This window comes from Phacochoerus africanus, chromosome 1, assembly GCF_016906955.1.
Source record: "Phacochoerus africanus isolate WHEZ1 chromosome 1, ROS_Pafr_v1, whole genome shotgun sequence".
NCBI lineage: Eukaryota > Metazoa > Chordata > Mammalia > Artiodactyla > Suidae > Phacochoerus > Phacochoerus africanus.
Genome location: NC_062544.1, coordinates 79,456,751 through 79,482,742, shown reverse-complemented (window position 1 = coordinate 79,482,742; position 25,992 = coordinate 79,456,751). Strand labels below are relative to the sequence as shown.

The 25,992-nt window shown below is 42.0% G+C and overlaps 1 protein-coding gene and 1 non-coding gene across 4 annotated transcripts in view; both read right to left on the bottom strand.

Moving 5' to 3' along the window:
- CTNND2 (catenin delta 2) overlaps positions 1-25,992 on the bottom strand; it is a 1,041,823-nt gene that overhangs the window by 335,846 nt on the left and 679,985 nt on the right. The gene's annotated exons all lie outside the window — the stretch shown is intronic.
- Positions 4,657-4,760, bottom strand: LOC125114027 (U6 spliceosomal RNA). Its single transcript, XR_007131673.1, has one exon. It is a non-coding gene; the product is annotated as a U6 spliceosomal RNA (small nuclear RNA).

Genomic DNA, 25,992 nt, shown 5'->3' with positions numbered 1-25,992 from the left:
ACCACAACACTGTAAGTCAACTACACTTCAATAAAACTTCTAAAAATGAAAAAAGAAGAGAAATAAATCACATCTCCATTTACCAAGCGGCAGACATGCAGTGGGTTGCAAAGTAGCCCCTAAAAAGATACATCCAAATCCTAACCTTTGGTACCTATGAACATGACCTTATTTGAAATAAGGTCACTGTAGATGTGATTAAGTTAAGGGTCTATATGAAGTCATCTGGAATTAGAGTGGGCGCTTTATCCAATGACTGGTGTCCTCGAAAGGGAAAGGAGAGGGGAATTTGAGACACAGACACACAGGAGAGAAGGTGATATGAAAGATGGAGGCAGGGACTGGAGGGATGGGGCCACAGGCCAAGGACCACTTGGTGCCTCCAGGAGCTGGGAGAGGCAGGCAGCATTCTTCCCTGGAGCCTTTGGAAGGAGCGTGATCCTGCTAGCCCCTTGGTTATAATTTTGGGGTGCAGAATTGTGAGCAAAAGTCCTCTCCATTCCAGGGTAATCTGTTATGGCGGCCCTACGAAAAGAACACACTATATTTTTTTAAGAGAAAAAGGAAAGCATGGAATGAAATATTCGGATCCAGAGTTGCTGTGGTGCAGACTGGAAGCTATAGCTATAGCTTCGATTCAACCCCTGGCCTGGGAACCTCCATATGCCTCGGGTGAGGTCCTAAAAGAGACCAAAAAACAAACAAACAAACAAAAAAACAACAGAAATTCCTTCTTTTTCTGATTTTATAGTTTCCCTCTTTAAAGAATAATCGACTTAAAAAATAAAACATTCTGAACTTATTTGTTTCTTAAAAAAATGAAAAGAACTATAGAATAGCATTAGCGCCACAAACCACAAGGGCCAGTTTCCAAGTGCTGCTGTGGACGTGGCGTGGCTGTCCTGGGCCTTTCTGCTTTGATGCTGTTGGACTTGGGAGATGACCATTCCTCAGAGCGCCCTCCTCCCCAGACACCCACTCTCACCCAGGCTCCTCTCCCTCCCAGAAAACTCCCACAGCTGCCCCTGTGCTGCAAAGCCTGTCCTCGTTTCTGTGCATCTCACCCTGCTCACTTCTTCCCTTGTCAATCTCCCCTCCATTCCAATGCCTTCTGCCCAGCACCTTCTCAAAAGGCCCCGTATCCTCCAACTGTTCCATCAACTATGTTGTGCTCCTCGTCTCATCAGCTCAGTTCTTTTGATGCCACACCAAGTGGACATCTCCATCAGTGGTTTCAAGAGCCATTCAAACCCAGTGCTCTGTGCACTCATCATTCTACTCAACCTCTTCGCAACACCAATGAGCTTTCCTTCCATCCATGTCTACCCCTGGACATCCTTGTCTCCCTCCTGCCTCTGACTGCTCACTGGGCTTCCTTCACAGGTCTTGTTGCTTTGACTGTCATTTCTTCCACAAATATTCATGGAGCACCTATAATGTGCCAGGTCTGGGCACAAATAGAGAAAGGGTCCTTTCTCCCTGGAGCCTGCATCTGAGAGGGGAGGTGAGCAGCAGGGAAGACATGAAAGTATGTCCAGTAGATCTAAGCATTCAGATAAATGCAGTGATTGAAATAGGAAAGGGGTGTTGTAAAAGCCAGTGTCCAGGGGTAACTCTGATGAGGAGGTGACATGGGAGGAGATGTTATGCTTTCTGCTGTCAGGAGAGGAGACTGGAGCAGGGGCACAGAGTGAAAGTGAGGGGGCTCATGGTGTTTGTAGGTGAGTAACTGCAACACAGACAGTAACTGAAGCCTTGAGCCTGGATGGGCTCACCGGGGAAATGAATGAAGATAGACAGAGAAGAGGTCCAAGCACTGCCTCTGGGGCACCCCTACACTGGTCACCCTACCTTCTCAACACACCGTCTTTGGGGTCTGACTCTGTCCTGGTCACCTTCTGCACAGGCCCTTTCTCTGTCTCCTTTGCTGGCCCTCTCTCATCACTTTGCCTCTAAAGGATGGCACCCCGCGCCCCAGGGCTCATCCTGTTTCTCTTTTCTCGTCTCTTCTCTTCTCCTCTTTTCTCCTCTTTTCTCTATCTTCACCCACTCCCACAGGGCTCTCATCTCATCTCATGATCTTAATCAAACTAGAGTTTACAGAGTAACAATATGATTTGTTGTTACAACTGGTTCACTTCTGAGACTGGTAGTTCCTGGGAGAAAAAGGCACTGGGCTGACTTGGGCATCTGAGGAAGTACGGTTGCTTGATTCTACAGACAAGCATTCTACAGATGCCTCTTTATTTTATCCTGCCAATCCAGAATTGTCTTCCAGAATTGGACACCTGGGTCTCTGCAATTCCCCTCAGACTGTTAGGTGACATTTCACACTTAACATGACCAAACTGTGACTGTGAAATTGCCTGCAGAACAAGCCCCCCTCAGCATATTCTGAATTTCAATGAATGATGGGTCCAACCTTGTGGCAGATTGGGCCCAAAGTCTGCTTTGAGAGGTCAGCAAATTCTGTCTCCTCTGCCTTCAAAACATATCTGTGACCAGACCACTCCTTACCCCCAGACCTGCACCACATTGGCTCAAGACTTCTGCAACAGCCCCCTCAACAGACGGCCTCCCTGCTTTGAATCTTCTCCTTTATGTCTACTTTTAAGAAGGTGGCCAGAGGGATCCACCCTTGAATGGAGCAAGATCCTGCCACTCCCATGTTCCTCCTCATCTCACTCAGAGGAGGAGCCCCAGTCACACTCAGTTTAAAAGTCTGGTGTCTTCACTTTTGTAACTTATTTCTGTTTTCTCCCTCTCATTTTTATAAACAGCATTTATTATACATTTTAGATACTTACACTTCAGAAATACCTGATTGCAAATGGAAGGGGACACAGGGCAGCAGGTATTTATACCAATCTACTAAGAGCAGAGCAACATCATAGGTGGAATAAGAGATGTCTTATTCCACCTGTGATATTCCACTAGGGTGGCCGTAACAAAGGACCACAGACTCAGTGGCTTAAACAGCAGATGTGATTTGTCACAGTTCTGGAGACTGGGAAGTCTAAGATCAGGGTGCCTGTGTAACTGAGTTCTGGTGAGGACCCTCTTCCTGGCTGGCAAATGGCCACCTTCTCACTGCATCCGTAAGGGGTGGGGGGCAGGGAGAGAACACTGTCATCTCTTCATCTTTTACAAGGACGCCTGTTCCATTAGACCAGGGCTCCACCCTTATGAACCTATATAATTGAATCATCCCTTCAAAGGGTGGGGGGGGTGGGGGTAGATCCTTAACATATACATTTTGGGGAGATATTATTTAGTCCACAAGAATAGGTTAAAACGCCTGCTTGCATGTTTCTCTCGTACATAGTCTACTTACTGCAGTGCCCAAATGCTTTCAGGTATGTCCCCTGGGCCTTCCTGGTCTCCTAGTTTTTCTCTCAAGGTTTCATTCTGTTCCAGCCTTGAAGATCCTATTAATAAGCCCAGGCTCCTCCTCTGGGGTAGGGGAGACTCCCAATCCCCTTCAAGACCTTAAGCGCTCTAGAAGGAATGTGGATAGTGGTAGCTGGGGAAGGGCTCACTCCTGACCCAGCTGGGAGCAGGTAAAACAGCCAGGCACTGCCCCTTGGTGGCCAAGGAGTTCCCATTGTGGCACAGCAGTAACGAACCCGACTAGGATCCATGAGGATGAGAGTTCAATTCCTGGCCTCGCTCAGTGGGTTAAGGATCCGCTGTTGCCGTGAACTGTGGTGTAGGTTGCAGCCATGGCTCAGATCTGACACTGCTGTGGTTGTGGTGTAGGCCTGAAGCTGTAGCGCCGATTTGACCTCTAGCTGGGGAAATTCCATATGTCGCAGGTGCGGCCCTAAAAAGACAAAAGTAAAAAAAAGAAAAAAAAGAAAAGAAAAGAAAAAGAAAAAAAGAGTGGTGGCTAAGAAGCAACAAGTAAAAGGTCCCTGCCCCCAAAATGCATTAGAATGTATCCTCCATAAAATACCATGCAACATATTTAGCAGGCATGACGTTCTCAAAATCAATAGGAATTAATGAACGTGTACCAAGTTGACTGCAAAGACTATTGTATCAAACATTTTATCTTTTTAGCCTTTTAACAGCAGCTCTTTTCTCCTTGGGGCAAATGTTTTCTTCACCTTTCAGAAATAATTACACAAGCCCAGAGAATTCCCAAGGAGATAGGTTCAGTGAGTGAAAGGAAAGGTCATGTCTGTTTACACTGCTGACTAGAAAAGGTTCCAGGAAGCCATGTTTTAGAAGTTCATGAAACCCATAAGCTTTTATAAAATGTTCCTTTAACTGAATGACGTTATTACCTCTTGAAGGGTGTCACTGATACTGAAATTGGACAGCCACAGAAAACAGTATTCCATGAAGCAACAGGAAATGAATGTCCAAGAGCAAATACTTGAAGAATAAAAGTCAACCCTTGGAGACTGAATATGATTTCCTGTTGTGGGTATTAGTTTACAAGGGCTGCCATAACAAAATACTACAGACTGGGTGGCTTAAACAATGGATATTTGTTTTCTCACAGTTCTGGATGCTGGAAGTCCAGCCAAGACCAAGGTATCAGCAGATTTGGTTTCTTTCACTTATTTCAATTGAGGTAACTGGTTTACTACATTATATAAGTTATTGTAATTTGACCTCTGGATACACAGCAGCATGCTCACCACCAAAAAAAATATGGAATGCCTCATGAATTTGCTCACCATCCTTGCCAGGGGCCATGCTAAACTTCTCTGTATCCTTCCAATTTTAGTATATGCACTGCCTATGTGAGCAAAAATTTGGTTTCCTCTGAGGCCCCTCTTCCTTGGCTTGTAGATGGACACCTTCTGTGTGTCCTCACATGGCCTTTTCTTCTGTGCACATCGTGCATCCCTGGTGTCTCATATTCAAATTTCCTCTTCTTACAAGGACACCAGTCCTACTGGATTAGAGTCCATCCTAATACCTTATTTAACACGATCTTTTTTCAAAGACCCTATATCCAAATACAGGCACATTCTAGATCCTGGGAAGGGGGGTAAAGTCTTCAAAACATGAATTTAGGGGGACTCAATTCAGTCCATAACATGGTGCTTAATAAATTACTCCAAAACTTGGTAGCTTAAAACAACAGTCATTTACTCTGCTCATAAATCTAATCTGGGCAGGGCTCAGCAGAGAGAGTTCACCTCTGCTCCAGGATGTAATGTGGGGACATGCAGCTGGAGGTGGAGAATCCTCTCTCCAGATGGTTTGATAACACGGCTGGCAAGCTGGTGGGCTTGGCTGTCAGCTGAGCACTCAGTGTGTGTGTGAGATTAAGGGCTAGGGATCTCAGTCCATCACTATCAGCAGCCAACATTCTTGGGTGGCCCAGAGGTGGCAAGTCAAGCCTCCTGTCTGATGTTCCTAACCTTTCTACCCCAACACCCAGCAGGGTGATCATCATGAAACAGATGCTCAACAAATACTGAATTTTTTGTTTTTATTTTTCAACAGACTATTTTTTAGAGTTGTTTTAGGTTCATTAGCAAAACTGACTGGAAAGTACAGAAATTTCCTCCATGCTCCCTGCCCCACACCTGCATGGCATCCTTTGCTAACAGCATCCCCACCAGAGTGGTACATTTGTTACCAATGTTGCATCTATGATGACACAGCATACTCACACCAAGTCCATAGTTTATACCAGGTGTCACTCCTGATGATGTACAATCCATGGGTTTGGAGAAACCTATGGTTACACATACCCATCACTCCAATATAACACCAAATAGTTTCATGGCCCTAAAAGCATTGTTTTTTTCATGTCTTTTTGTGTGTGTGCGTGTGTGTGTGTGTGTCTTTTTAGGGCCGCACCTGAAGCACATGGAGGTTCCCAAGCTAGGGCTCCAATTGGAGCTATAGCTGCAGGCCTATGCCACAGCCACAGCAACACCAGATCTGAGCTGTGTCTGCAACCTATACCACAGCTCATGGCAACGCCTAACCGCTGAGCCACAATGGGAACTCCCGTATTGTTTTTTTTTTTTTTAATTAATGAAGTTAATTTAAAAAATTCTTTCCCCCTTTTTTTTAAATTAAAGTATAGTTGATTTGTGGTGTTGTGCCAATTTCTGCTGGACAACAGAGCGACCCATTCACACATATATATTACAACAAAAGAAAAGGAATGTATATATACAAGTACTGGTTTTGAAATGACCAAAGAAGGTATATTTTATAGGGAGACTCAAGAAGGCTGAGCACTGGTATACCACTTTCCCTTCTAGAAACAAATAGCTGATTTGAGGAATGTTGTGGGGCAGAGAATAATGTGTCCTTTCAAAAAGCACTCTTTAAAAAGCACCTTTTAAAAAGAGGTCTAACAAGACCCCATGGAGACGAACCCTGTGGCCTTGGCTTGTAAAGTAGGACCACCTGATACCAGCAGGACCACCTGACATCAGTACTCACAGCGCCCCCTTTGATGGCATGGCTGTTCCTCCTGCCAAGGTTCTGGGAATGAGCCCTGAGTTAGGTCACCCAGGTGGGTGTCATTTAATCTCTTTTGTGAATCAGAGATAATTATGATAAGACTTAATTGTGAAAAGACTTGGGCTTTCATGAGAAATTTTGTTTTCACTGAACACTTATAGGGCAATAACACTTATAGAGCAATGAACCATAAGTAAATGCAATGCTTACAAGTTATTACTTTTTTTTTTTTCTCTTTAGGACCACACCTGCAGCATATAGAAGTTCCCAGGTTAGGAGTCGAATTGGAACTGCAGCTGCCAGCCTACACCATAGCCACAGCGACACAGGATCCTTAACCCACTGAGTGGGACCAGGGAACAAACTTGCATCCTCATGGATACCAGCCAGGTTTATAACTGCTGAGCCACAACGGGAACTCCACAAGTTATTACTTTTTCATTTTTAATTGCTACATAGATTTAACTACAACCTTCCCTAACAACAATTCATATCCTCGCTACTATTCCATCCACCTGATAATATACCTTTGCCAGAGAACTTTTACTCACAACTCTGGAAAGCCATGTTTAAATGTGCTATAATCTAGCATCTCTTTCTCTTCAGCTCTTTTTATGATGAAAGACTCTGGGAAATTTCCCACTCTATGCTCTGGGAAAACTGGGAGAACAGGGCTTCAGATAGTCAGATATTTTTAGGAGATTTTATGTGCCCAATTCTTGCATCTCCTCATATCTAGCAAAACACTAAAATCCTTCAGGGCGATGTCTGCTCCTTGTGACTGGTAGTAACCTTCAGGAGATTAGCAACAAACTTTTGTAAAATGTGTGTGTGTGTTGCATGCCCCTCCCCCTCACCTTTATCATATCCTGATATTCTCCCTTTTTCCTCCCAGGATTTCAGCCCGGTCTGTAGTTAAGGATAAAGAATGTCACAGTCATCCATAAATGCAGTCACCTCCAAGGGTGAGAGATGGTGAATCCTGCAGGCCGTGAAAACTCAGGATACTGGCCCTGACAGTGGAGGTGCATATCAAAGGAGTGATTTCTTGAACCCAGGCCTCTTGGGTTCCTGCTCCCTGCCCTTTGTTGCAAAAACTGCTATATATCCTAGCTCCTCTCTCACAGCCTTAGAGCAGTTTCTTGGGGCTACCTGAGATGCTGTCTCCTGGGCTTAAGTCCTGATTTCACCCCAAATAAAACTTAACTTTCATGTTGTGTATTTTTCAGTTGACAGTGGCAGAAGAAAAACAATTAAATTGGACCTAAAAGCAGTGACTGTTGGTATATACAGGTTAAATAAAAAGACCCTACTATATTTTATTCATTTTTTTTCTATCTATAGCCACACCTGCAGCATATGTAAGTTCCTGGGCCAGGGGTTGAACTGGAGCTGCAGTTGCAGGCCTACACCACAGCCATAGCAACACCAGAGCCAAACCACATCTGCAAACTACACCATAGCTTGAGGCAACACCAGATCCTTAACCCACTGAGCAAAGCCAGGGATGGAATCTGCATCCTCATGGACACTATGTCTGGTTCTTAACCCACTGAGGGAACTCCAGAAGGCATTATTTTAGAGTTAGACTCTAATGAAAGAATTAGAAAGCCACACAATGTATAATAATCATGTAGTTTATGGTTTTCCTATCAAAAAAAATTTATATTGTTTCTAATGCTCCTACTATGCTTTTTTCCTCTGCAGTATATTCTTATGAGTGTTAGTATTATTTAATTTTAGGGTGACTTGCACTGGGCATCCCTGAGTTTTAGGAAATATGGGAAATATCAGGACATTGAAGAACTAGGAAATAATGAAAGGTAGGTGTATAAGAGCATTAGGGAAGAACACAGCTTACACCCTTTGTGCAATGTAAGTTCACAACCACTGTGGCTTTCAAAAGACAATTTTTGAAGTGCAGATACTAGTCTGACAACCCGAGTGCATTCACTGGAAGAATTTTGACAGGAAAAAGGGGTTTTTGGAATTCTAAACAAAAACTTGACTTCGCAAATCAGACACAGGCCTGGTTTGAGAAGTTACCAAGAGCCACAGAACCAGGAGGAATATAAGATGACATTTGCCAGGAGGAGACCAGAACTCTCTCTGAGCATGGAAGGGTGTTCCAGAAAAGACTAGAGGAGAATTCCCAGAGGATACGGATGCCAGTGCAAGGTGCTGGTCCATACTGTCTGCCCCTTAAACTTAGGGGCCCCCAAAGATGGAGGTTTTTCCCTCATCCTTCCAGATAGTATTGGACAGGCGTCCATTCTCCAAGGACCAGGCATGACAGCAGTAGAGCTGGTGCCTTTGAGCAGAGGGGGCCTGAGATAACCCCCCTCCTCTTGTTCCTGCCTCCCCTCCCAACCCAAGTCCTCGGCAGCTCCTATGAGCCTGGGATCTTCCCTGCTGCCCACGGGGATGAGGAAAGTAGTAGGGAATTAAAAGCCAGGGATGCATTTCTGGGAGTAGAGTTGGGGCAGATCTGCAAAGATAAGTTAAATATAATATGATTTTAAAAATCTTTAAGAATACACACCATGGTGTAAGTGTTAATAAGACTGCATAGATGGATGTGGATAGATCCATAAATAATGCTGTTGCATCATAAAAGCAGAGGTAATATTACAAATCAGAGGGGCAAAGGTGCTAGAAAAGTAAAGGCCTTTCCAAGATCTGATATTAATATCAAAAATAAAGTAAAATTAGATCCCTACTTCCTATTAAATGCATTAAGTTTAAGATACATTAAAGAATAAATCTGAGGGGTTAAATCTTAAATATTTTAATGTGAAAATAAAGGAGAATGAAACTATGAACTTAGCCTAGGGGAGTATTTCTTAGACATATGAAAAATCACATTTGAATACATTAAAATTTAAAAGCGAAAAACCCCATTAAAAGACATGTCATAGATTGGGAGAATACATCAAATTCTAGAGAATAGGGAGTTCCCGTCGTGGCGCAGTGGTTAACGAATCTGACTAGGAACCATGAGGTTGCAGGTTCGGTCCCTGCCCTTGCTCAGTGGGTTAACGATCTGGCGTTGCTGTGAGCTGTGGTGTAGGTTGCAGACGCGGCTCAGATCCTGCGTTGCTGTGGCTCTGGTGTAGGCTGGTGGCTACAGTTCCGATTCGACCCCTAGCCTGGGAACCTCCATATGCCGCGGGAGTGGCCCAAGAAATAGCAAAAAGACAAAAAAAAAAAAAAGACAAATTCTAGAGAATAGCAAGAATGTATAAATCTCTGGAGTCTCCTGATGGCCTGCTGTGGCTCTGATCACTGCTGTGGCTCCGATTTGATCCCTGGCCCAGGAACTTCTGCATGCTGTGGGCACAGCGCCTCCCACCCCCTAAAGAATGTATAAATCTCTATTTGTATTAATAAGGGCTTTCATTTACTGAACCAAGCCCGTTCAAGGACTGTACATATAGTAATTTATTAAGAACTGAAAACAACTCTAACAAGGTAGACAACTGTATTGGTTGCATTTAAAGATTAAAAGAAACTCCAGATAATCAAGATTAAATACGTACAAGATCGAACAACTAGAGTGTGGGATTTGTACTCAGGCGGCCTGTTTTCAGCACCTTCACTCCTAATCCAACAGTAAAACAGGAAAGGGTTATGAACAGGCAGTTCTCAGAGAACTAAGTCTAAACATGCTAAACATCATAATTGAGGGAATGCAAATTGAAACTGACCTCTCAAACTGTCAAAGATTTAAAAGGCTAACAGTACCAAGAGTTGGTACATATGGAATGAAACAGGAACTGTCCTTAAGTGACAGCAGGAGTGTCACTGGCAAACCATTTCAGATAATAAACGAAAGGTAGCTCTTAAATTTGAAGATGCATATCACTATGGTCCAATAATCTTAAGCCCCCCTACTTGTCCAAGGACACATATACAAGGGCAGTCTTTACTTGCAAAATATTCACCAGGAAGAGGATGGACCACCTAAATATTTATCAATCAGAGAACAGATAAATACACTGTGCATGCCACAGAATGTGACAAAACAAAAATGCATGAAATATGCATACACGCATCCATGTGGATAAATCTCAACAACAATGTTGAGTCAAAAAAGCAAGGTCTAGGTAGATTTATATGTATATCTATATATCTATGTATGTATCTATATCTATGTACGGTATGATGTTATGGTTAATTTTGTCAATGTGGTACTCATATTTTGTGGAACATTATCCCAGATGTTTCTGTGAAGGTATTTTTTAGATGAGACTGGCCTTTAAATCAGCAGACTTTGAGCAAAGCCGATTATGCTCTAGAATGTGGGTGGGCCTCACTGAATCAGTTGAAGGCCTGAAAAGAAAAAGACTGACTTTCCAGGAAGGAGAGGGGATTCCGCCAGCAAGCTGCCTCTGGACTCAAACTACAACTCTTCCTTAGCTCTCCAGCCTGATGACCTACCCTGCAGATATAGGACTTATACACACTTCAGAATTGCACGGGCCATTTCCTGAAATAAATCTCTATCTCTACATCCTGTTGGGACATTTCTTTGGTGAAGCCTGACTCACAGAGATGCTGATGATGGAAATGTCACAGACACACAAAGCAGTTTATGGACACACACAGGTAAAGGACATCCCTAAGGCTGTGCAAGGCGGTGTCCTGCTTACTTCTCAGTATAATATTGAGTGGGCCATACACAACCTTCATGGCACCACAGAGGATGGTTTAAAATTTCATTAACATGCAAGAAGTGCTGGGGGACAGACTTAGACAATTCTGAGAGTTGCATTTCAAGTGAGTTTCATTTTTCAGGAAAGCGAACATGCCTCATTTTCTAGCATGAGAAGATGACTTGATTTTCCTCAATTATAATTTAAATCACTGGACCCGTTCTAAAAACTATACTGAAGTGTTAGATCAGAATAAAAACTCCACATCCATCAGTTGATACAATCAATGCAAATTACCCCTTTCCTGGGCTGTCGTTTTTACTTTTATTTTGTAACAGAAAATAATTTATATCCTGATGTGCATTATAATTTACAATGTGCTTTTTCATTACGAATTAGAGAAAAATATGCTGTACTGGTTTCTGGACCATGTCAGACATCATTCAGGTATGACACTAAAATAATTCAATGCATTCCAAGTTATGATATTACTGTCGGCAGATTCATGGCTGCAGGTTATTTCTTTTTGTATGAAATATTATGCCAATATTTTAAGGTGATATAGCATGGGAACCACCTGCTGTACATCTAAAGTCCTATGAGATCAGAATTCCAAAAGAAACAGCAATACTAAATGACACTGATATATTGAAAATCATCTACATTCATGTTCTTGTTTTTGTATAGAAAAAGCACATAAAATGTTTTCTGGTGTGCCTTCAAGACATTTCTTTAAAGATGACTTGGGAAAAACAATTGCTAATTAATTTTAACACCATGTCAATTATTCTAATAAGATTCTAATTCAAAGCCTTGTGATGTAAATCAGTCTTTGTGTGCAGTATGTGTGTCCCTGTGTTAATTATTATAGAGGCTGTCAGCCCTCAGTTACTTATTAACTTTATCATGAACCTATAGAGTGGGCTTGGCTGTATACAGATCTTTTGACACATCTAGTTTTGCCTGCCTTAAGCACTGGCCTAGTTAAGGGTGAGAGCTTAATATTTAAGGTACCATGGAGGTAAGCTAATTGATGCTAATAAGGGAAATGAAAGGTAGGAAGTGATTGAGGCTTAAGGACTAGCCCTTTTAAAAGAATAAGAAACAGTGGATAGAGCAATTTGGACATTATCATATTTCAGGTTGATTACATGCAATTGTGCAATTAAAAGCATACAAAACTACATCAACTTCTATGTTGGATTCCTTGTGGGGTGTTTAGGATGTTGTAACTTCAAACAGAAGTTACATGTGGAAACCTTAGCAAAGCAAATAATGTCCATTCCAGCCCCTACTTCTTGCCTGGCCCCGTGATAGGTTCCGGGGACATCACTGATAAAAACACAGACCTTGCTTTAAAGCAGGATGCTCACCAGGCAGGGATGGAAGTAGTAAGCCAGTAAGTGTGATACAGAGTGTGTTGGGGTGTAAGGGGCACCATATTCAGGTTGAGAACCAAGGAGACCTCCCTGGAAGAGATGGCATTTGAGCACAGTTCTAAATGTCACAGTGGCTGGCAAAGAGGGAGCAGGAAGGCATTGCACATAGGGGAGCAGCACTGCCTAAAGGTTCCTAAATGAGAGAAACCAGGTTTACTGGGAGACCTGACATCCATCGTCTATGGGCAGAGCTTAGCCTTGTAGAAGAGAGTCCTTAATAGGAGAGAGGGCTGGAAAGGAAAAGAGGAATAAGATCACGACTGAGTTTGGGGCCCATCCCACAAAGGATTTTATGTTGAAAATTCTCCTCTTTTATTTGCAAGTGAATTCACAAGGCAGCAATGGCTCTTGAGTGGTAGAAAAGTAACACGTGGTTTCAGGCTTCTACATTGCCACTTAGATGTGAAGAGCGCCTGGCACTTCCAAAAAGCAAACGTTTATTTCGACAATCAGGGAGCCAGGTGGATGGCAAAGGCACTTGTTTTCACAGCCACAACAGAAATCAGCTCAAGATATCATCCTGTCATAAGTCCCAGGAGACGAAGAAGCTAATTAGGATAACAACCCCCCGCCACCACCCCCGCTTCTCCATTACACATGTGCAATTAGTCAACCCATCTATGGCTAAAAAAGTGAGCGCTGGAAAACCACACACGGCACATAGTTGCTTATAAATTGGAAAAGTCTATAATTAGGATTTCAGGGGAGGCTGGGGGTGGGGATGTGAGCGGTGGGCCTGTGGGTGATGGGAGGCTGAGATGCTGGCCTAAAAGCTGCCAGGATTCACCTGGCCCTGAGCATCAACCTGGGATTCTGAGAATCCTGTTTCCCAAGCAGCTGAGCTGTCAGCCAACCTCACTTCCACTGGGACTCTTGTGCCCAGACCACCATGTGTTTTCCTACTTTTTTTGTCTTACAACCTACACTAAGGAATACGTTTTTCTTGGCAGCCAGGGCTTATGCACCTGCACATGCACACACATGCATATTTATTGTTATTGGATATCTATATCTAAAATTTTATTCCTTTTTTTTTTTTTTTTGGTTTTAGGGCCACACCTCCAGCATATGGAAGTTCCCAGGCTAGGGGCTGAATCAGAGCTACAACTGTTGGCCTACACACAGCCACAGCAACAGCAACGTGGGATCCAAACCACATCTTTAACCCACACCACAGCTCACAGCACCACCAGATCCCAGAGCCACTGAGTGAGGCCAGGGATTGAACTCGCATCCTCATGGATACTTGTTGGATTCATTTCCACTGCTCCACAGTGGGAATTCCCTAAAATTTTATTCTTACTACATATGATGCAACCTGACCTCTCCCATTCCGTCACAGTCTCTCTCTGTCTCTTGTTTTACAAAATTGATTTCACAATCCTGACTAATAGGTTGCACCTGCAGCTTAAAAATCACTAGTCTAGACCAGTCTTCCCAAGAAATTGAAGAAACCATCCCTGCTCCCTGCACCTCACTGTCTTACTCGGTAAAATAATGAAGGGGAGACAATGTGATGAGAGAAGTCCTTTCAGCCTTTCAAAGAATTTAATGAGCCAATATCAAATTCATAATAAAGTATTAGATCATACACTCCATATTCAATTCATTTTAGTAGTTAACAGAAGACATGGTTGAAATGAAAACACTGTGCATTGTGTTGTTACCTTTTATCCAGAAAATAGGTTTTCCAAGATGTTGTGTATCCTCTTAACAGTATTATACTTCTAGATGCAGAATTAGGATATAAGTAGAAAGTCATAAAATAGTTGCAAAGATAGAGCTTTAATCAGATTTCTTTATCTCTGATATATCCTAGGCTTTAAAAACCACCATTAAGCCTTCCCACTGTGGCACAATGGGTTAAGAATCCAACTTCAGAGTCTTGGCTCTCTGCAGAGGCTCAGGTTCCATCCCCCAGCCTCACACAGTAGGTTAAAGGATCCAGTGTTTCCACAGCGTGAGTCACAGGTATGGCTCAGATTCAGTCCCTGGCCTGGAACTTCCATATGACATGGGTGCAGCCAAAAATTAAAACAAACAGGAGTTCCCGTCATGGCTCAGTGGTTAACGAATCCGACTAAGAACCACGAGGTTGCGGGTTCGGTCCCTGCCCTTGCTCAGTGGGTTAAGGATCCGGCATTGCCGTGAGCTGTGGTGTAGGTTGCAGACGCGGCTCAGATCCTGCGATGCTGTGGCTCTGGTGTAGGCTTGGCAGCTACAGCTCCAATTCGACCCTCAGCCTGGGAACCTCCATATGCCGTGAGTGTGGCCCTAGAAAAAGGCAAAAAGACAAAGAAAAAAATTAAAACAAACAAAAAATAATAATCAGTTTTCCTTCTTGCATCATTCTTCTAACTCTACTGCCCTAAAAGGGACCACATCCCTTTGTACTTAATGCTTCTCTCCATCTAGTTATAGAGAGGTTGCTACTCTCAGTTCTGACACTCCCTTCCCTGGAAGCCTCATGCAAGCCTCCTGCAGTCTGCTCTCTCCCTGGCCCTGTCCCCAGGCTCCTGCCTACATACACTTCTCTACTCTCATGAGACTCTTGGTCTGCCAACGGTTTACATGGCTCTGAGCACCTTTAAGAATGGAACCGGTTATTCTTAGCATCCAGCGCGCATACCACAGCATCCGACAAAGTAAAGGGCATCAGCAGACCATGGAAGAAGCCAAGCATACTCTGTCTTTTAAATTTTCACTCAGACACTCATAGGTATCCATTTCCTGACCTCTGACTCTGGTGCCATTTCTCAAAGAAAGAGCAAGTATTTCGTAGTACAACAAAAATCTTCCACTTTCTAATTCGACTGCTTAAGGCATCATCTTTATCAAACTGAATTTGGTCAAAAGGACACTGCTTGAGCCTCAGGAAAGTTATTCTACTCCCAAGAAAGCAGCTCCTTACTCTTCAGACAGCACTCAGCCTCACGAGACAGATGCCGTCTCCTGCAGGTCAAGTTCTGAGGCGTTCTTCTGAGTCAATCAGAATTCTTTGGTTGTAGGTAGTAACAACACAAGAGGGAAAAATAACAGGCAAGCAAACATCACTGGCTCTCCAGACCGGGGATGCTGATTATTGGGTTTCTGTAATCTCTGGTCCAGAAGGAGCCTTAAGGGTCCCTGTTTCCTGGGTCTCTATCACTGCTTCTCTCCAAACACTGCCCCTTCATCACTTCTAAGGGCTCCACCTGCCTCCGGCTCCTCACTCATCACCACCAGATATTAACGAGCATCATTCTTTTTGGCCCCAAGTCCAGAAGTTCCAGGGAAGGGCTCTCATGGGCTCTGCCCAGGTGGCATGCTGAATCCTGGAGCCATCACTGTTAGCAGAAGGCAGGACGCTCAGATTGGTCACTGCTGGAAAAATCGCCCTCCTCCTGCATGCTCAGAAGATGGCTGCTCCCCTGGCAACCACATGGAAAGAGAACAGAGGCACACATTTTCCAGAAGAGAAGGAGCTACTATCCTACACCCAGAAATTGATGGATATCAACGAAGTGCATTCTGCACCTGCCCTTGGTTCCAACAATAAAAACGGTGGCTTGTCTTGGACCATTTCTACTTCCACCATATCTTCATGCCTTCAAATAATGATCACTTTTACATTGAGAGTCATACTTTACCCATCTATGAATGACCTCATATGAATAAACAGCCTAATTTCATGATGTCAGATGAACAAATGATCCTGAATGCAACCAGAACTGACCTTTAGGGAAGGCTTTTAAAAGACCACGAAAGGACCATATGAAAGGATATGTTTCATTGAGAATATCTGTTTTAGGCTTTATCAGTCCTTCTCTGACACTGACCCTCATGCTCAGATCCCTCTTTTCATTAAGAGATAAATGAAAATCTGAGTCTTTTTTAAAAGACCCTTATGGGTTTAACAAAGTAACTTTAGTTGTTTCTTTAATACAGTAAAGCAGGATATGCTGGGCCCCTAGTAAGGGTCATGGAACAGAAGCTGATTTTGGGAGGTTTAACTGCACTGCTGATTTTAGCTGAGTCCCAGGAAACTAACATTTTTACCTATATTAGGGTCTTTTTTTTCTCTTTTTTACTTTTCACAGCCACACCTGTAGCATATGGAAGTTCCCAGGCTAGAGGTCAAATCAGAGCTGCAGCTGCGACCTACGCCACAACTTGTGGCAAATGCCAGATCCTTAACCCACTGAGCGAGGCCAGGGATAAAAACCCCATCCTCACAGAGACATGTCGGGTCTTTAACCTACTAAGCCACAGTGGGAACTCCTACATTATGCTCTTGACAGATGAAGTTAAGCTACTGGGGAGTGAGGAGCTGAATAAGTGCAGAGAAGCTAAGAGATGGTGATCAAGGATGAGCCTTATTCAGGGGGTGCTATGTTCAGTGGCTGGTGTCAACTGCATCACTGGGTCACTATTTCTGACCTAATTTACCTCCCAAGGGGATTCCTCCACCAGGCTGTGCTGTCCCCTGAATGCCATCCAATCAACCCACAGAGCCAATTCTTCCCTCAAATTCATTTCCCTCTAAATCTGCCTTTCTCATATTTTCCAGCAATACTGAGTTTTCCCATTATCCTAGACTAGAAATTTTAGAGTAAATTTTGACTGCCCACTTCCTATTTCCCTTCAGTCTCCAAGACCATCAAGATTTCGGCCACAGGCTTTTCCTATTCACTGTTCCCAAGTTTTATCCCCTTCCTATGGGTGAATCTAATCATATCCTGAGTCGTCTTTCCAGTGCTCAGCACTTCCAATTCATTACACAATTTCTTTCCAGATTAGTCTTCCGAAAATACAGCCTTGCACGTGCCAGTTCCTGTTCAAAGTCCTCAACGCTTTCTCATTGCTTTCAGGGGAAAAAAAATTCAAGAAAGTCAGTCTGGCCCTCCTCTACCTGGCTCGAACCTATCTCTGCAGATGAATCTCTTGCATTTCCTATTGTCAAACTATTCATTTTCCCCCATATATGTCTCTAGTTTTACAACTTGTCAGCTTCCCAAATCTCTCAAATACCTGAAAACTTGGAACAAAAATTACCTGAATGCCCGGTAGACAGTTGATAAACGTCTGTGGAATGAATGCAAGCATAGGTGTGTAATATACAGGCCAAACTTTTCTTTTTCTGATTATTGGCAAAATATGATCATTTTTTTCTGCAAAATTTTATCTTAATCCCCTCCCACGTTTCACTTCAGGATCTCATTTAAAATTTTACTTGATGTACCAATCAGATATAAAAATGTTTCCTAAATTATAAAAACCTTGCACACCTCAACTCAACCTCCCCCCCTGCACCCCCCCCACTAGAAACTCCTCCTCCTTTTGAGTTTCCATCTCATTTCATGTAAATTATGTATTGACCCAGGTGTTAAAACTAGAATCTCAGAATCGTGCTCAGTTCCAACCTCTCCTACTCACCATTTAAGAGTCACCTTCATAGAAATATAACAACAAAACAACAAGAGTAAAACCTTACATTTACTTAGGGCTTACTAAATGTTACGGGTTGAGTTCTATCACCCCCCCACACACCCCGATGCTCCAAATCCAATCCATCTGTTTAAGTCATAACCCCCAAGTACTTCAGAATGTATCTTTATTGGGTACAATTACTTTAGATGAGGTCATCCTAAAGAAGATGTGGTACATATACACAATGGAATACTACTCAGCCATAAAAAACAATGAAATAATGCCATTTGCAGCAACATGGATGGACCTAGAGATTATTATACGAAGTGAAGTAAGTCAGAAAGACAAATATCATATGATATCACTTATATGTGACATCTAAAATATGACACAAATAAACTTATCTACAAAATAGAAACTGACTCACAAACATGGAGAACAGACTTGTGGTTGCCAAGGGGTTGGGGAAGGGATGAAGTAGGAGTTTGGGATTAGCAGATGCAAAGTCATATAAGTCAAATGGATAAACAATAAGGTCCTATTATACAGCACAGGGAACTATATTCAATATCCTGTGATAAACCATAATGGAAAAGAATATGAAAAAGAATGTGTATATATATGATTAACTGATTCACTCTGCTGTACAGTAGAAATTAACAGAACATTGTAAATCAACTATACTTCAATTTTAAAAAACCCCTGAACTTCACTAACATAAAAAAAAAAAAAGTCATGATGGAAGATAATACAAGAAAGGGAATGTGTGGCTACAGCTCTGGTTCGACTCCTAACCTGGGAACCTCCATGTACCTTGAGTGCAGCTCTAAAAAGACAAAAAAAAAAAATTTTTTTAAATAAATAAAATTGAGTTGCGGGAAAGTGCCAAAAAAAAAAAAAAAAGATAGTATGTCTCCCTGGCCAGCATATAAAATTCTATTTAAATGCTTCTAATAAAGAAAAAGATTGAAAAGAAAAGAAGATAAGGTCAACCTGCGGTAGAGTGGGCCTCTCATCCAGTGTGACTGGCTGGAATTCTTATAAAAAGGGGCCATGTGGGCACAGAGAGGCACATCGGGAGAGTGCCATGTGCAGTATGGAGCTTCCTGAAGCTCCTCAAGATCCTCTCCTAGAGCCTTCAGATGGATCATGACCTTGCCGACACCTTGACCTCAGACATCTAGCTTCCAGAACTGTGACAGTAAATTCCTATTGTTTAAGCACCTCAATTTGTGGCACTTTGCTTTGGCAGACCGAGTAAACTAAAACACTGAATCCCAGCCAATGGGCTAGAAGGCTTTTCAGACCACAGTTATTTAATGTTCATAGTAGCCAGGAAGTCATTGACAGGTAGGGGTTCATACAATTATTACCCCATTTTATTTTGGCCACACCTACCACATGTGGAAGTTACCAGGCCAGGGACTGAACCTGCACCACAGCAGTGATCTGACCTGTAGCAATTACGAAGTCCGACCCTTAACCTGTTGCACCACAAGAAAACTCCCATTGCCCCATTTTACAGCTGGAAATAAATGCTTAGAAAAATTAAGTATTATGGCCATTACCCACATAATAAATGGCAAAGAAAACCAAAATGTCTGTGCATCTAAAACCCAAGGTCCTACCCACTCTACTCCTGGTCTCTGGACTTTCCCAGGCTGGGACAAGGTCACCCAGGCAGCCCTCACACAGCACTGACGCCCTATACCTTAGTTTCCACTTACAATATTCCTTAAGACACTCCATGGAAATAGAAACTTGAGTCAAATAATTCATTTTATTTTAGACAAGCCTATGTTCACAAAGAAAGTTCCCAAAGGCAACCTTATTTTTATCTAATTTATCAGATGTGTTATTTAAAATGAAATGAATCATAAGCAAATCCAACATACAAGGCTGCACATTTCTTACCCTTTCTTTGATAATGCAAGCCTGCTACGGCCAAAAGAAATTAAAATGGTAGCATAATAGCATAACGCTGTGCACAAATAAGGAAAATTAAATTCTGAAAACATTTCAAAGTTTATATTTAGTCTTAATATGCACTGTGTGACTGGATGAAAAAGCAGCAGCAACCCAAACATTGCCTTGCTATTTCAAAGGGAGAAATTATGTAAACTACTGAATATAGACAATAACTGCCTTTTCTTTAAGCATTAACTGCAGGTAAACACTATTCAAAGAAATGTACGTTGTCGTGCTTTTTGTTGCTGTTTTTTGAAAATATCCTAGGGCAGCATTATGAGTTTGCCCCTGTAAAATTCTCTTTGAGGGAAAACATTTCCAATGGCACAGACCAGGGTGAAATCAGAGGGACCGTTCTCAAAGTTGGCTCCAGGAACCCCTGGATGCCTTCCCCAGAATCTGTAAAGATGAGACCACAGCCAGATGGACACTAAGATTTTATTTGCATTTTCAACTTTGTTGATATTTCCACTGAAGCTACAGAAGCAATGGGGGCAAAACTCTTGGTACCTTTGTTGTAATCAAACCAGTGGCATCAACCCGTTCCTGTAGCTGTTACATACTTCCTTGTCACATATACATAGTAAAAAAAAAGTGCCAGTTCCAATTAAAAATGTCCTTGACAGAGCAGTAAAAATTGATTAATTTTATTAAGTCTTGACCCTTGACTGCACTTCTTTTTAATATTCTGGGTGATAAAATGGAAAATACACATAAAGCTCTTCTGCTTTATGGTGGCTTTCCTCTGGAGAAATACTTACTTGTGTGTTGAGATGTGAAATGAACTAGCCGCTATTTTCATGGGACACTAATTTTACTTGAAAGAAAGACTGACGGACAAGCTACAGTTACTCCATATCTGCAGGCATTTTCTTATGACCACACGACAAAGGGAACGTCTCTTTTCAAGGAAAGCAACTGACAATGTTTAAATGTTCATGAAAAGATTAGAATGTGGGAGAAAACTTGGACCAGCCACCTTGAATTTAAACATTTGTCAAGACTTTCTCATGACACTGTTGATAACATTAATAAGTATGACTTGAAAAAAAAATATCATGGGAGTTCCCATTGTGGCTTTAGTGGGTTAAGGACCCAATATTAGTTTCCGTGAGAATACAGGTTCGATCCCTGGCCTCACTCCAAGGGTTTAGGATTTGGTGTTACTGTAAGCTGCATGTAGGTCACTGATGTGGCTTGGATCCAGTGTTGCTGTGGCTGTGACGGAGGCCTCAGGTGCAGCTCTGATTCAACCCCTGGCCCAGGAACTTCCTTATGTGGCAGGTGTAAAAAAAAACCTATCTATTTATATCATTTAATAGATATATATAAAATAAATATATTTCATACAATATATTTTATATAGTTATATAATTATATTCAATTGATATATCATTAATTAATAATATTACAATATTATCTTAATTAAATATTAATATTATAATGACTAATTAAGATATTATTAATATAATATTTATATATTCATTATATTTAATATAATCTATATTATATATCTTATAACATATAAGATATATATTAAATAGATCAACATTTAGAACATCTACATAATCAGTAATATAAGCCAACATCACACCTGGATAAGAGGTTCAATTAAGGCGTTTAAGGATCCATTCAAGACAGAATAAGGGACTTTACCACAGGACAAAAAGTTCATTGCTATATTTTAAATTTCTTATTTCTACTAACCTTTAAGAAACTACAACATACAGAATTTTGGTGTGGTATCAAAGAATATCGACAGTTATCCAAAAAGCTACAAAAGGACCCTTCCTTTTCCTCTCTATGTGAAGCTAGATTTTCTTTCCATATTTTACACAAAATGTATTCCAAAAGACTAAACAAAGAAGGAGATACGAGAACATAGCTCTCTTCTATGAAGTCAGACTGTAGAGAAATTTCAAAAATATAAAAGAAATGTAAATGTTTCTTTTAAAATAAGAGTATTTGGAAAATATATAGTTATTTCACTTATTTATTTATTTTGACTTTTTAGGCTGCACCCAAGGCATATGGAGGTCCCCAGGCTAGGGGTCAACTCGGAGCTGTTGCCACTGGCCACAGCCACAGCCACAGCAATGCGGAATCCCAGCCACATCTGTGACCTACACACAGCTCACTGCAATGTGGATCCTTAACCCACTGAGCAAGGCCAGGGATTGAACCCACGTCCTCATGAATACTAGCTGGGTTCATTAACCACTGAACCATGGCGGGAACCCCAAAAACGTTTATTTTAAAATAAATATTTAATGTGTATGTACCTTGCTGTACAGTGGAAAATTGACAGAACACTGTAAAGCAGCTATAATGGAAAAAAATAAAAATCATTAAATTAAAAAATATATATATTTATATAGTCATATAATGGGTTTATTATGACATCAACATGAATTTTTAATCAATGTGTTAAAATACATATTTAACCATTTCCAATTTTAATGTCTGATACAGTAAATAGTAACAGATGAAAGTCACATAGTGTGACTTACAAAAGAGCATTTTGAGTTCTTCTATAATTTCTAAGCCTGTAAGAGGAGGGTAGGGAACCAATACATTTGAGGCCACTGTCCCTGAGGGTTTGGGTGGGAGGAGTGGAGACAATGAAACAATAAAACAATAGGCTAAAGTGTGCATGAGTTTGGGTTTGATTCCAAGATGTAGAAATGTATTCCAACTACCATCATTAACAAATTTCCAAGGGATCACATTTCTAGTTATTTTCACCTCAAAATACACAGTGATCATTGAGACAAAATGAAAACATCATCCAGCCTAAGGTTTAAATAGCACCTTAAATCCTGGCAAACTGGCTGATAAATGACTTTGGTGGTGAGCACAGCCTTACAAAGTTGCCTTTCTTAACTTCTGCCCAATGACATTGCATTTCTATGTTAGTAAATTTTACATAAGGAACTAAGCCACTATGACTGCATCCAGTTGTCAAAGCTTCATGCTGTACTAAGCATGTCAATGTTTTGTTTGTTTGGGGTTTTTTTTTGTTTTGTTTTGTTTCAGGCTGCACCAACAGTGGCGGCATGTAGAAATTTCCAGGCCAGGGATTGAACCTGTATCACAGCAGTGACAAGGTAGGATCTTTTAACTACTAGGCCACTGGGCAACTCAGACAGTTTTTAAATTATAACAAAATCCTTAGGAAACAAACTGTTGTCGTTGGTTTCCTAACTAGATGCTAAAGCTCAGAAATAAATGTGTAAGTCTGAAGAGTTTAATTCATTTTCTTCCTAAACTCTTTATACTCCACTTTGATAATGTTAAAATAATTGGATTATCTCTCATTTAGTTATGTGTCTCATCAAGCCAGTTCCATCAATTCTGTTTCTGGTGACTTTATCTACAAACACTTTAAGGAATTTGTTGCTGCAGGCCTACACCACAGCCACAGCAATGCCAGATCCAAGCCACATCTGTGATCTACACCACAGCTCACAGCAATGCCAGATCCTTAATCCACTGAGGGAGGCCAGGGATCAAACCTGCCTCCACATGAATACTAGTTTGGTTCATTAGCGTTGAGCCATAATGGGAACTCCTCTCTGTGGTTTTTGGATAAAATTCTTCCTTCAAAGGTTGGCCTGTCTCATCTCTTCTGAGAAGGATGAAGGGAAGGGGGTCTGTATTTCTCAGGGTAAATGGTGCTCTCCTAGGAGCTGGGTATGACCATCATCCCTAATCAGAGGGAAGCCTACAGGTATAAAGATCAAGGGAGATGGAGGGGGTATTGTTCCTACAGAGTCTTCCCCAACCTGGAGATGGTTATTCTCACCCTGGATTGAAGTCTTGAATGTGTGCTGGTTTCTACAAAAAGATTGTTCTTTTACACCCCTACTCCACTCCTGTGTCCTTATTTATTTGGAGCTGCAGGAGAGAGAAAGAAATAGACAAATATTAATTTGTCTTTCCCACACTCAGCAGCCTCCCTCCTACCTTTTCTTCATCCACAAATGTTTCTCAGCATTTGCCACGAGCAGGGTACAGGACTTTGTGATATGGAAGCCAGGGGCCATCTCACATCAACAAGGAGCATATATATCTAATGCACAGTCACAAACTATGCTAGGTGTCCAGGAAGAAAGTGTAAGGGTTCCAGCAGGGCTTTTAATAAAGATTGAGACTGACATGGGCAGGCAGGGAGGGTCAGGACCATGCTTCTCTTGGGCACACGTTAGAGCTGAACAGGCCTGGTCCAGTGGGGAGGATGGGGTGTGGCCAAGGCAAAGAGATGTGCTGAGAAAAAGGTGTAAATCAGACTGGTCACTCAAGGCACTGGAAGAAGGCCTCCCAGGCTGGTGCATGCTGCGAAGGGTGGAGGGGGATGGGACGTGGGGATGAGAGGATGAGATTCAGGTGGCTGGATCAGGCACAGTCTGAGGGACTTATTTTTTTTTATTTTTTTGCTTTTTAGGGCAGAACCCAGGGTATATGGAAGTTCCTGAGCTAGGGGTTGAATCAGAGCTGTAGCCGCCTGCCTACACCACAGCCACAGCATCTCAGGATCCAAGCCACATCTGTGACTTACACCACAGCTCACAGAAATGCCAGATCCTTAACCCACTGAGCAAGGCCAGAGATTGAACCTGCAACCTCATGGATCCTAATCATTACTGCTGAGCCAGGATGGGAACTTCAAGGCAATTTTTTTTTTGGACAGCTTCAGACTTGATCTTAAGTGTCGTGGGAAGACACTGAAGGATTTGCCCTAGGGAGGGGCAAGCTGATTTCTATCACCAAAAATAAATATTCTGTCTGCTGTGAGAACGAGTTAGAAGGGAGCAAGATGAGAAGCAGGAAGAGACCTGTGAGGAAGCTGTCCCCTAGTGGTCCAGAAAGGAGGCGACTCCAGTTCAGAGTGAGGACGTGCAGTTGCAGCTAAAGATGACTGAATGGATTTTGCCAATGCTGGAGGGGAGATCTGGGAAAATGGTTGGTTGTTCTCAATAAACATTTCTTATGCAGATATAAAGAATGGGCTCTTTGCCTCATCCCCTCTTTCGTTTATTCACACTGCTCCTAGATTTCTCTTTCTAAAATTAAGTCCGATATCACTCTCTCTGTGAGATAATACACTTCCAAAAATGGTCATTTCTAAAAACCTCAATATTCTCTTCCAACCTCTCTGTTCTTCTTTCGCATCACAGTACCAAGCCACCATAGTTATCAGTACTCCTCAAATGGACCCCTGGCCACCATCACTGAGCATCCTTCTCCTTCCATGTCTACCAAATTTGAAATTCCCACCTCTTTTCCTCTAAACCCATCCTTCAAAGCTCGGTGGAAATGCCTGGTCTGCAGCCTTTGTAAATGCCCCAGTATGAGTTAATTGCTCTCTCTCCATCAGCATATTTTCTCAAGAATATATATGCCAAGTAAGTAAGGCAGGCACTGGAATCAATGCCATACAATTACTATGATAATGCATTAAATATAGTTATCAGATTATCTCTGTTTTTTCTGCCTTCAGTTTTTTGGCAACAGATCAGAAGCCAGATGCTCCATCAATGTTGTTAGGAAAACAGGCTCTTTGGGCCAGCATGGGGTGAATCCACGGATGTCTGTTTTCCTACAGCCATTTTCTAATTGAAAAGGTACCAGAATCATCATTTTAACCATTGGATTAAGAATCATGCTATCTGTCATTCGGTTGCCTTGGAAACAAGGAAGAATTTTGCATTCTGGATCTGCTATCTTAGAACGCACAGGTTCACCTTGGGCCCTGTTATACAAGGCACAGCTATCTTGAAAATGTAGAAGTGTATGTACTTTTACATTCACATGTATGCACAAGACTGTTGGATGATTTGATCTTTTCCCATATGGCTGAGTCAAAATGCCAAAAGGACTCACAGGTTTGGCTTAAGTTGTGCCCAAATGAAAAGGCAAAGGGAACTAAGTTTGATCTGAAATTCATACCATCTGGTCTTCTGTCTTCAGTGACAGCACCAGGTTTTGCCTCATAACTGAGGACTGCCACCTTTCCTGCAACTGTGCTTTCCTTCTGCATCCCTCTCCAGGACGATGCTCATGGTCAAGGTGCAAGG